The following is an 11197-nucleotide window of genomic DNA, read 5'->3' on the forward strand; positions in this document are numbered from 1 at the left end:
TAAATAATTCCCAAATAAATTGACTCGCAGTTACTTCATATACATCATTCCCAAATAAATTGACTCGCAGTTACTTCACATAACTAATTCCCAAATAAATTGACTCGCAGTTACTTCACATAACTCATTCCCAAATAAATTGACTCGCAGTTACTTCATATAGATCATTCCCAAATAAAATGACTCGCAGTTACTTCACATAACTCATTCCCAAATAAATTGACTCGCAGTTACTTCATATACATCATTCCCAAATAAATTGACTCGCAGTTACTTCACATAACTAATTCCCAAATAAATTGACTCGCAGTTACTTCACATAACTCATTCCCAAATAAATTGACTCGCAGTTACTTCATATAGATCATTCCCAAATAAAATGACTCGCAGTTACTTCACATAACTCATTCCCAAATAAATTGACTCGCAGTTACTTCACATAAATAATTCCCAAATAAATTGACTCGCAGTTACTTCATATAAATAATTCCCAAATAAATTGACTCGCAGTTACTTCACATAAATAATTCCCAAATAAATTGACTCGCAGTTACTTCATATAAATAATTCCCAGATAAATTGACTCGCAGTTACTTCATATAGATCATTCCCAAATAAATTGACTCGCAGTTACTTCACATAACTCATTCCCAAATAAATTGACTCGCAGTTACTTCATATAAATAATTCCCAAATAAATTGACTCGCAGTTACTTCATACAAATAATTCCCAAATAAATTGACTCGCAGTTACTTCATATAAATAATTCCCAAATAAATTGACTCGCAGTTACTTCATATACATCATTCCCAAATAAATTGACTCGCAGTTACTTCATATAGATCATTCCCAAATAAATTGACTCGCAGTTACTTCACATAAATCATTCCCAAATAAATTGACTCGCAGTTATTTCACATAAATCATTCCCAAATAAATTGACTCGCAGTTACTTCATATAGATCATTCCCAAATAAATTGACTCGCAGTTACTTCATATAGATCATTCCCAAATAAATTGAATCGCAGTTACTGAATTTGAATAGAATCCGTTTAGTAGCTGGAATAAATATATAGCCTATGCACAGACAGAATAGGGTGTATACTCAAAAACCATTTTTTCAGCATGAGAGATGCTGTCGACGAAATATCGAAATCGATTATTTTTATTGGTTGAACCAAAAAGTTATGCTTACCACAATCCTGTAGATGAGAACCGTTCTTGAGCCAGACAGAGTGTCCAGTAGGTTGGTTACTTCCACGAACTTCTCAGTGAAGCAGCAATGCATTCCAGCTAGTTGGCCTCAGTTCTGACAGCACCTGGCTGTTCAGGCAAGTTCACAAAACACTGTGACTCATCAGTGAACGAATTATTAAACAATCGATTGACATTCTCTCAAGTGTTTGCATTTTGTTTATTTTTGTATCAAAGGCAAGTTGGCGTGTTCATTGGAACACCACCTGGTGAAAAAAAAAATGACTAATGGACTGTATTCCTGATAATGGAGTCATATCCGGCATTGTGTGTGAGACATTCCTAAGTCAAACTAAGTTCCTCTCCTCCCCCCTCATTTCATCGTGGCCATATCACAGTCACAATAGAACATTATTCATTTTACAGGCGATTCTGGATGAAGAATGATGGAGCTATGGTAGAGGAAATGTACAACAGTCTTCATCAAAAATTCCACTTAGCCTTGCTGAGATCTGAACCCGGATCTCTGGCATCGAAGACAACCTACTGTACCAGCTGTAGCAAAGATGAAAACAGCACCCAATCCACAGTATGGAACTAAACTGACACATTAGGTTGTAAGGTCAAACGGATAACGGACCAAATGACAGCGACCCATCGAAAATATGCTGAAACGTAATATCATACAGGTACAATTTCCTGGTAAACTGGTCCTAAATTTTTATCAGATCTTATATAGAATACATACAGCTATATTAAACGCACTTTTTACTTAATTTCAGAAAGATCTGGAGGATTTTTGATAGTTTAAAACATTAGACTTTTGTAATAGTACATTATACAACGAGCCTATAATGATAGTAATTAAGACGCGAGGATGTTTATGAAACGAGCGCAAGCGAGTTTCATAATTTTCATACGAGCGTCTTAATTACCATTATAGGCAAGTTTCATACGACTTTTTATGCTCGACCATATTTCTAACTTGAAATTATTCATAAGTATTCATTTTATTCTTATGTGAGTGGGAAGCGAACTGAACTTGTGCAATCTCGTAAATTGTGAGATGTGCGCAGACGCGAAAGTATTGATTTTTTCCGGGCAACGAATATCGACGACCTTGGTATAACCTAGAGAGTAAACTTGATATAACCTTGAAATTGAATCCGACATTGAAAAACGAGATGACAAATTCGATTTATTTGAATATTATTTACAATTAACGCTAATTATTATCGTAACAGAACATAACCTTCTGCGACAGTATTGAATTTCCAGCTTGCGTAACGTTTTGCTAGTTGTCTTTCGATTGCATATCCGAGAATAATCGAAAACCTGAACTTTAAAGAATAGGTGTACTTTAATGACATGCATTAAAGGACTGCTACCAGATGTATAATTACTACATTTCGGCATGGTCGAGCATAAAAATAATTTTCACAGCTTGTGATAAAATTATGAAACTTGCATAATTTTAAAGTTAAAAAAATAAAAAATGAGTTTCACCATTATAAGCCAATATGTAAGATCTGATAAAAATTTTGATCAGTGACATCAATTGTTTACCAGGAAAATGTACCTATGTAATCTTATGTTTAAGTATAATTATTTTCAATTTGTTTCAACAATTAAATAAATTGTAAAAAACAAATGAGTAGTCTAAATTAGGTGAACTTTAAGCCATTTAATTCAGCATTTTTTCAAGCTTTCAGTGATAAAATGTATGTATGGCTACCATAAATCTTATGGTAGATATTGTCGAATGTGTTACTATATGTTTTGCCATAATTTTTGTATGAGTTCATCTCATGGTATGACAAATGTTTCAATTCCGATGAAGAATATGTTGAAAAAAATAGCTTAACACTTGCTGTATTTGTTCCAATAAATCTTTCCATGAAATTGTGTTTTATTTCTGTAAACGGTCCCAAGCAAACTTTCTTTCTGGAGGGCCCTCGTAATTGCGCGCGACTGGCTAAAATTTATATAAGCAGTTTTTGGTTTATTTATTTCTATTTTATTAGTTATTTTTATTATAGTTGAGGGTTGCTTTTTCAACTTTATTGCAACGTAAAGTTCGTGTTGTTTTGACATTATTAACACGATGAAAGAAAAAAAAATAACTTTTTTATCTGCCCACAAGAGACTGTTTGCTTGTCAACTTTATTATCCTGTAGCTATATTTAGAGAAATATTAACAACTGGAATGTGCGTTTTTGATAGCAAACTTTGAATAGATCGTAAGTTGTGGAACTGAGTCATTGCTATCGAAATATGAGATATATGTAGAAAAAACTAAGAAGAAAAAATAATAATTTCATAGAAGCTGTGTACAGTGTACAAAGGCAAACCATGAAACACATCTTTATGACATCATGTTTAAGATCTATGCTAAAGAATACAAAAAAGCGACTTTAAATCGTTTTTCCAAATATTAGACCTATTAATTATTAAGGCATACATGTAAATATAAAGAGGAAAGACTGGAGAATGCTGGGTTTGCAGTGATAGACCTGCCCTTGGGCAGAATATTATGAATGAATGAACATATAGAGCGTTCGCCTATGGGTGGGGCCAGGAAAGCGGCATGTACTGATACGCCGCTTTGTGCGCGTAGTTGTTGAGACACGCTCGACAATCAAGGACATCAAAGTCGACAAGTTATCAGTTGTGAGCCAGATGTTGCAGTATTTAACACGTACAGTGCAGTTTCTTGACACAGTTGCATAAATATTCAGCGTGTGTGTAAAATTTGTTAACAATTCAAAACGCAAAATTCACGCTTGAACAGAGAGTATTTATGTATGCTGCATATGTGAAAACAGAGTCATGTAGAGAGGTGCGTAGACAATTTGAAGTGAAATATCCGGGTGCTCCAATTCAGGGTAGAGAAACTGTTAGACGTCTTCTTAACAAATGAAGGACAACAGGGTCGATAAATGCTACAATTCCTAAGCGAAAACGAAGAGTATTGACGGGAGAAAAAATTGATGAAATCAGTGCATTATTTACACGCTCTCCTAATAAATCTCTAAGACGTGTTTCACAGGAAGTTAGTGTTTCAAAAACATCAGTCTTTACTGTTGCTAAACTTTTAAAATTAAAACTCTACAGAGTATAGTATAGAAAGCGGAAGCTTACGGATAGACGATTCCCGCAAGCGACACCGCAGGCAGGCCGCTTTCCTGGACCCACCCGTAGGCGAACGCTCTGTAAATATATGAAGAATACAAATATCGGTAGAAAGGTAGGAGAGGTTTACCTTTTACATAAGATAGATATCCCTCTCCGCTAGCTTAACGTCACTGATATTTAATTCGTTTTTGTGCTGTTTTTTTTTATTAAGCGCCGGTGGAGGTTTGAGAGCGACAGCGTACAAACGGGAGTGTGGGAGGTAGCACCCTCCAATAAGCAAAATTACATTCCAAATTATGTTGGGGTATGGCTAATACATTACTTTATTAGTAGAATGTAGAATTAAACGTGGATCCATTCTCGGCTATGTCAAAAGTATCACTTGAACTTTCAGTACGCAAGTTTTGCTTATCCTTATCCTATATATTTGTTTGTATTTCTACTATGTATTATTATGACATCAGTTACGACGCACCGTTCCACACAGAACAACCCGTTTATACACTTATCCACAACAGCTGGAATTTAATACACCATTTCTATGAAATTACCGAAAAAATAACAATCAACCCATCATGAAACATTTCTTAATAAAAATAAAACAAACAGTATAGATTGAATTGTTATTTTTGTTGTGTCTTTACATCTTTTGAACAAGTCTGCCTACATGACTATATTGCATTGTAAGCTAAATGTCAGGTAATCGTATGGCGAATTCTCGGTTGGTCTCATCTCGCCAAATACCATCTCGTCACCACTCATTCCATCGACGATAAATTACCTAGGAGTAGTTGATACAACGTCGTTAATAATCAACTGGAAAAAATACGTAGGCCTATGTTTTGCATAGCTTGTCTTGTCTGTAGGTCCTTCGTAGCTTTTTAAATCACAATAAATTGGTTAGAAATGATGATTATCATAACGTAAAAATTGTGTTCCCTTTAATTTTGTTTGCACTTTTGATAGAAATGTTCTTTATATTTTACTTGAAGCATTTATATGAATCTTAAAATAAATAGGCTACTGTATGAAGAATTGTTTCAAAAGTTACTTCCTTTCCACATTACTTTCTGAGCAGAATTTCTGGAATAAACAAGACAACATATGCAGTGTCTTCCTTTCTTTATTTCCTTCTTTCTTTTTTACCTTTCAGCTTTCTTTTTTCTTTCCTTCTTTCTTTCTCTTGCTTTCCTTTATATTTCTTTTTTCTTCTTTCCTTCTTTCTTTTCGTCTTTCTTTATTTCCTTGTTTTCTTCCATCTTTCCTTCTTTCTGTCTTTCTTTTCATCTTTCTTTCCGTTCTTCTTTCCTTCTTTATTTCCTTCTTTCTTTATTTCCTTCTTTCTTTCGTTGTTGCTTTCTTTCTTCCTTTGCTTCTTACTCTCCCTTCTTCTGTTCTTCGTTTTTATTTTCTTCTTTCTTTCTTTCTTTCTTTCCTTCTTTCTTTCCGTCTTTCTTTATTTGTCTTTCTTTTTTCTTCTTCCTTTTCCGTTCTTCTTTCGTTCTTTCTTTCTTTCTGTTCTTCTTTCCTCCTTTCTTTCGTTGTTACTTTCTTTCTTTCCTTCTTTCTTTCCGTTCTTCTTTCCTTCGTTTTTTATTTCCGTCTTTCATTCTTTCCGTTCGTATTTATTTATTTATTTATTTTCGTTCTTCTTCTCTTCTTTCTTTCCCTTCTTTCCTTCTTTCTTCATTTCCTTCTTTTTTCCTTCTTTCTTTCCGTTCTTTCCTTCTTTATTTCTTTTCTTCTTTCTTCATTTCCTTCTTTCTTTCGTTCCTTTTTTCCTTCTTTCTTTATTGCCTTCTTTCTTTCTTTCTTTCTTTCTTTCTTTCTTTCTTTCCTTCTTCCATTCTTTCTTCCTCTCTTTCCTTTCTTCTTTCTTTCCTTAGTTCTTTCTTTTCTTTTTTCCTTTCTTTCCTTCTTTATTTATTTATTTATTCATTTCCTTCTTTCTTTCCATTCTTCTTTCCTTTATTTCTTTCTTTCTTCCTTCGTTCTTTCCGTTATTTCCTTCTTCATTTCCTTCTTTCTTTCTTTCTTTCTTTCCTTTTTTCCTTCTTTCTTTATTTCCTTCTTTCTTTCTTTCTTTCTTTCTATCTTTCTTCCTTACCTTCTTCCTCTTTATTTCCTTCTTTATTTCTTTCTTTCCTTTTTTATTCTTTCCTTTCTTTCATTCTTTCTTTCCTTATTTTCTTATTTCCTTCTTTCTTTCCTCCTTTACTTCTTTCTTTCCATCTTTCCTTCTTTCTTTCTTTTCATCTTTCCTTTTTTCTTTCTTATTCCTTTCTTCCTTCTTAACACCCTTTTTGGTGATGTATTACTTTTACTACTAAAATCGCATGTATGTTTTAATTCTCATATGGTGGTATTAGAATACAATGACGCTCTCTTTAGGTATTTACTGGGACACTCATTAACTCTATTCTTCACTAGATTTCGATGGTAATAGCGGACGATTCGTTTGTTTCTATAGAATATTGGCGCAAATGATGATTGAAAGCGCATTTTTTTTCTTATGTTACAAAGTTTGTGTTTAATCGTATACAGTAGAAGAGACAAAACCTGTCCTGAGACCTCATTATGCGTCATAGCTATATGACCAATGGATATGGAGGGGGAAAGTAGATTTCAGTCTGAGAAGAACTTTCGTGTGGGTAGGTTCGTATATCATCCCTGATATATTGCACTCTCGCTAGGTCTCGCCTCCTCATCTATACTTCGCTACTCCTAATGTTTTTATTGTGTTAGTGTGACTTCTAGTGAATCGCTCCGATTTAGTTAGTATTTTGCGTAGGCAAGAACTATTATTTCTATATTTTCAGAGTGGAATTTTATTGAATTGAGCATATCACTACACTGGTCAGTTTGTGCAACAGGAGATTATAAGTGCCCGGTATGACGTAGCCAAGTTTGTTGTAGCAAGTTTTCAGAATCTGTAGTGTGGTGGACAGTAAAGAACTCTATGGACGCTATGACTTCGTCTTTTGAATCAAACGTCTCGTGTTTTTAGAGATAGACACATTATACATTGAGTCAAATTCTTCAGCGGTGGTGTTCGGAACTTCCTGCATTTCATCTCGGAGCTGGTGAGTCCAAAACATGTTAATCATTTACTTAAATGTAGGTTGTATGCTGCTTAGTTTTAAGTTGACTTAGCCAGTGGAAAGTTAACATTTCTTAACTGTAATCTGTGTTATTGCTTCTTACATCGTGACAAAGTGAAATGGATTAGCACAAACGATTGATAATGTATGTTAATATTTAAAACATTTCTAAAAGAAGAGATGAGTGGAGTAATTAATTAACCATAATACGCCGTTGCTTCACATATGCCGCTTTTGTACTCACAATGGAATATGCGTGAAAATGTGGGGTTTACTTTACTTACAGTATAATTTTTTATTGTTTCTTTCTTTTATCTTCTCTCTCCTCATTCTCCTCTACATTTTCTCTCTCCTTATATATTTCAAGTTAATTTACTTTATGTGCATCCACGGGGATTCGATTCAAGAACCTTTCGACTCATAGTCAGATGCTTTACTGCTACGCCATGATACGATTTGGAAGATACTTATTAAAATAATAATAATAATCCTTGGCGCTACAGCCCATGAAGGGCCTAGACCGACCAGCCGGCTGCTGACCTCACGCCCACATGCCGAAGCAAAGGTGGACGATCATCCAACCAGAATAGAGGTATCGTGTGGTTAGCACGATGATCCTCCCAGCCGTTATAGCTGGTATTCGCAACCGGATTTCTCTTCCTATCGTAACTCCCCAAGTGCATCACGATGCCGGGTGGGCACCGGTCCCACACACCGGCCGAAATCTCGTGAGAAAATTTCTTCCCTCATGAGGACTCGAACCAGCGCGCATTCCGTAACGCGAGTCCTAGACTATATGCCTTAGACCACGACGCCACGGCGCGGGACCCTTATTAAAATACTTCATTTAGGCCTAATATTATTTCTTGTTTATAAATACACATCAATAGATGACATCAGGTTAAAGGGCACTTCCTGGAACTAAGGTGAATACACTGATGTGGAATACCGGTTAGCGCGTCTGACCGTGGAACAAGCGGGCCTGGGTTCAAATCCTGTTGGGACAAGTTACCTAAACCCCATTTCAGTTTGGTTGATAGGCTTTCCCCTCTACTCACACTCTCTACCATCAGTGAAGGGGAAGCTGCTACTGTCCATCTTACTAACGTTCGACTAATTGACTTTCAACACAGTGACAAAATTTTATTATTGAAAATGTTTACCGGTAATCTATATTTCGAAAGCATATACTAAGCGTTAATATTTCATTTTATTGCTATTTATATCAACTGGCACATTAAAAAGCTACTGAGAGCAGAAGATAAATGTTTTCTTCACCACTAGTTGCTACTCTATAGCATACACAATGGAACAATCTGCACTGTGTCGCTCCCCCCTGACATAATACAAACTAACATTTCTTAATTTAATTTATTATTAGTTGGAAATATTATAAGAACGACACTAAAATATACACAAACATGTAATTGTCAAACTTGTGTCACTGTATTTTATATCCACTTATGTACTTTATTTAATATTTTATTTTCTTGTGTGTACAACTTGGGGGGTGCAGGTATAAGAGGTAACAGCTACCGTTCTGTTACTGACGGACTCAGGGCAAGTAGAAGGGGAAAGAAATGCCTTCGCATCCTCTCAACTTGTATGAAATGTCGTTTAGTTGGGTTTTTTTCCGGGGTTTTCCCTCAACCAATTGAAGCAGAATTGCTGAGTAACTTTCAGCGTTGAACCTCGGACTCATTTCGCCATTATTAATTCACATCATCATCATCATAATCATCCATACCATAGCCCGGGTTAAGTTCACGGTGCGGCGTGCTATACTTGTACAAGAACGCGGCTGTTCGGCTACCCAGTCATTCACAAGAATTGGAGTGGTAAGCACAATAAGCCTCAGGCCGCAGTGCAGGTCTTCGGGCCCCTTCTCCGTACAAGAGGAAAAAAAGAGTGAGTAGAAATTGCTTCGTATTTGCTGTCTGTCTAATTCGGAATGTAATTTTGTATTTGTTGGATTGGGGGGGGGGCGCTTGGGGCTATCGCCCCCTGACCTTCACTAGCGTATAACAAAAATAAAAATCAGCATTAAACCCACTGAAATACACAAGAACAACAAGTGATGTTTCCAATGCGGTTAGGTTAGTGGAGCAGAATAAATGTATGATAGGTAAAATTTAAATTTATGAATCAAATTAATTTGATGTAATAAATAAACTATCGTATGTTGTAAAATAATAACAAAATTTTCACATTTTACATTACTTAATTCATTGATGAAAGCTATAATTTAAATATTCCCTATAAATGCAATTTATGAACATTATAACACCAGTGAACTATTAAGGGAATTTATCTATCTACCTACCTATCTATCTATCTATCTATCTATCTATCTATCTATCTATCTATCTATCTATCTATCTATCTATCTATCTATCTATCTATCTATCTATCTATCTATCTGTCTGTCTGTCTGTCTGTCTGTCTGTCTGTCTGTCTGTCTGTCTGTCTGTCTGTCTGTCTGTCTGTCTGTCTGTCTGTCTGTCTGTCTGTCTGTCTGTCTGTCTGTCTGTCTGTCTGTCTGTCTGTCTGTCTGTCTGTCTGTCTGTCTGTCTACCTATTTATTTAAATATACAGAATATAATTACAACTATATAAACAGAAATAAAATAATAAAATTAAAATAAAAAAGGATATACAGTAATATTAACGAAATTTGAGGACCGAATGAGCAGCGCTCGTGTTCGGTCACAGTTCGGATATATTATTAATAGGCATATAATAGAATATACAAAGTAAAATAAAATAGGAACTAAAATTAAAATTACAGCTACAGTGAAATTATATAATATAATAGGCCTATATTATATAAGAGGAATATAGAAAATGAAATAAAATAAAACAGGAAATAAAAATTAAAATAACAGCGGCAATGAATTTATATAACATAATATTAATATGGAGAAGAATAATATCGTACGTGAATAAAGTAGGACAATTTATTATATATATATATATATATATTTTTTTTTTTCCAAAATTGTAGAATACAAATATAATATAGGCTGATTAATTCATGCACATAGGCTATAAATTTATTTAATCAAATTGAAGACATTAACACGTTTCTAATTTTCTTGTTAGCCTATATTTTAGTGGGTTACATGTTAGAAGTTCTGGGTGTAATTTAGCTAAAGAATTATACAAAGAGGGCCAAAATTAATGCTATGCTTCAGACCAGCAGATGTGAAACATTTAGGTTCTACTAATGTTGAATTATTATTTAGTCTTGTGTCATGATTATGTGCCTGTAATATAAACTTTATGAAAGGTGATAAGTCGTGTAGGCTATATTCAGTGTAGGCAGTCATCGTTAAAAGCGAAGATAGGCTATACGCCGCACACTCTTACAAAAGCACATCAGAAAACTTGGACAGAGAACATGTATAAGGTGAGTACAAAAACGGCATATGACTCAACGGCGTATTGTAGTTAATATTATTGGAGTTTGAAATTCGGATAATTTACGCAGTTTCTTACATTCCTCTGTAGTTGAGCTTGACAGACAAGCTTAAGTCCTCGTTCTGTCCGCGTCTGCGAACTCATGTTGCTTATTACTATTACAAACATACCTATTGTATGACGCTTTAATTGTACTCGTCGAGTCAAATCTTGATTTCGGATGACTTAACGTCGTTTCTTGCAGTATCTTGCGATTGCGTGTTGAGAATTCTTGTCTCGGAGCATTGATTTTACAGAGTATCAAAATATTCGAATGATTTGTTCGAACTTTCTCAGAATGCTTTT

At 34.8% G+C, this 11197-nt stretch overlaps 2 long non-coding RNA genes across 10 annotated transcripts in view; both read left to right on the forward strand.

Moving 5' to 3' along the window:
* The window catches only part of LOC138692681 (uncharacterized), a 214634-nt gene extending 211544 nt beyond the window's left edge, over nucleotides 1-3090 (forward strand). For all 9 annotated transcript variants that reach the window (XR_011330106.1, XR_011330102.1, XR_011330101.1 and 6 more), the window contains one exon: nucleotides 1623-3090. This is a non-coding gene — a long non-coding RNA (uncharacterized lncRNA). The remainder of the gene's footprint in view (nucleotides 1-1622) is intronic.
* A 3734-nt stretch (nucleotides 3091-6824) lies between these two features.
* Nucleotides 6825-11197, forward strand: part of LOC138693139 (uncharacterized) — a 399597-nt gene continuing 395224 nt past the window's right edge. The window contains exon 1 of the long non-coding RNA XR_011330232.1: nucleotides 6825-7414. This is a non-coding gene — a long non-coding RNA (uncharacterized lncRNA). The remainder of the gene's footprint in view (nucleotides 7415-11197) is intronic.

Source organism: Periplaneta americana, chromosome 17 (genome assembly GCF_040183065.1).
Source record: "Periplaneta americana isolate PAMFEO1 chromosome 17, P.americana_PAMFEO1_priV1, whole genome shotgun sequence".
In the NCBI taxonomy this organism is placed as follows: Eukaryota; Metazoa; Arthropoda; class Insecta; order Blattodea; family Blattidae; genus Periplaneta; species Periplaneta americana.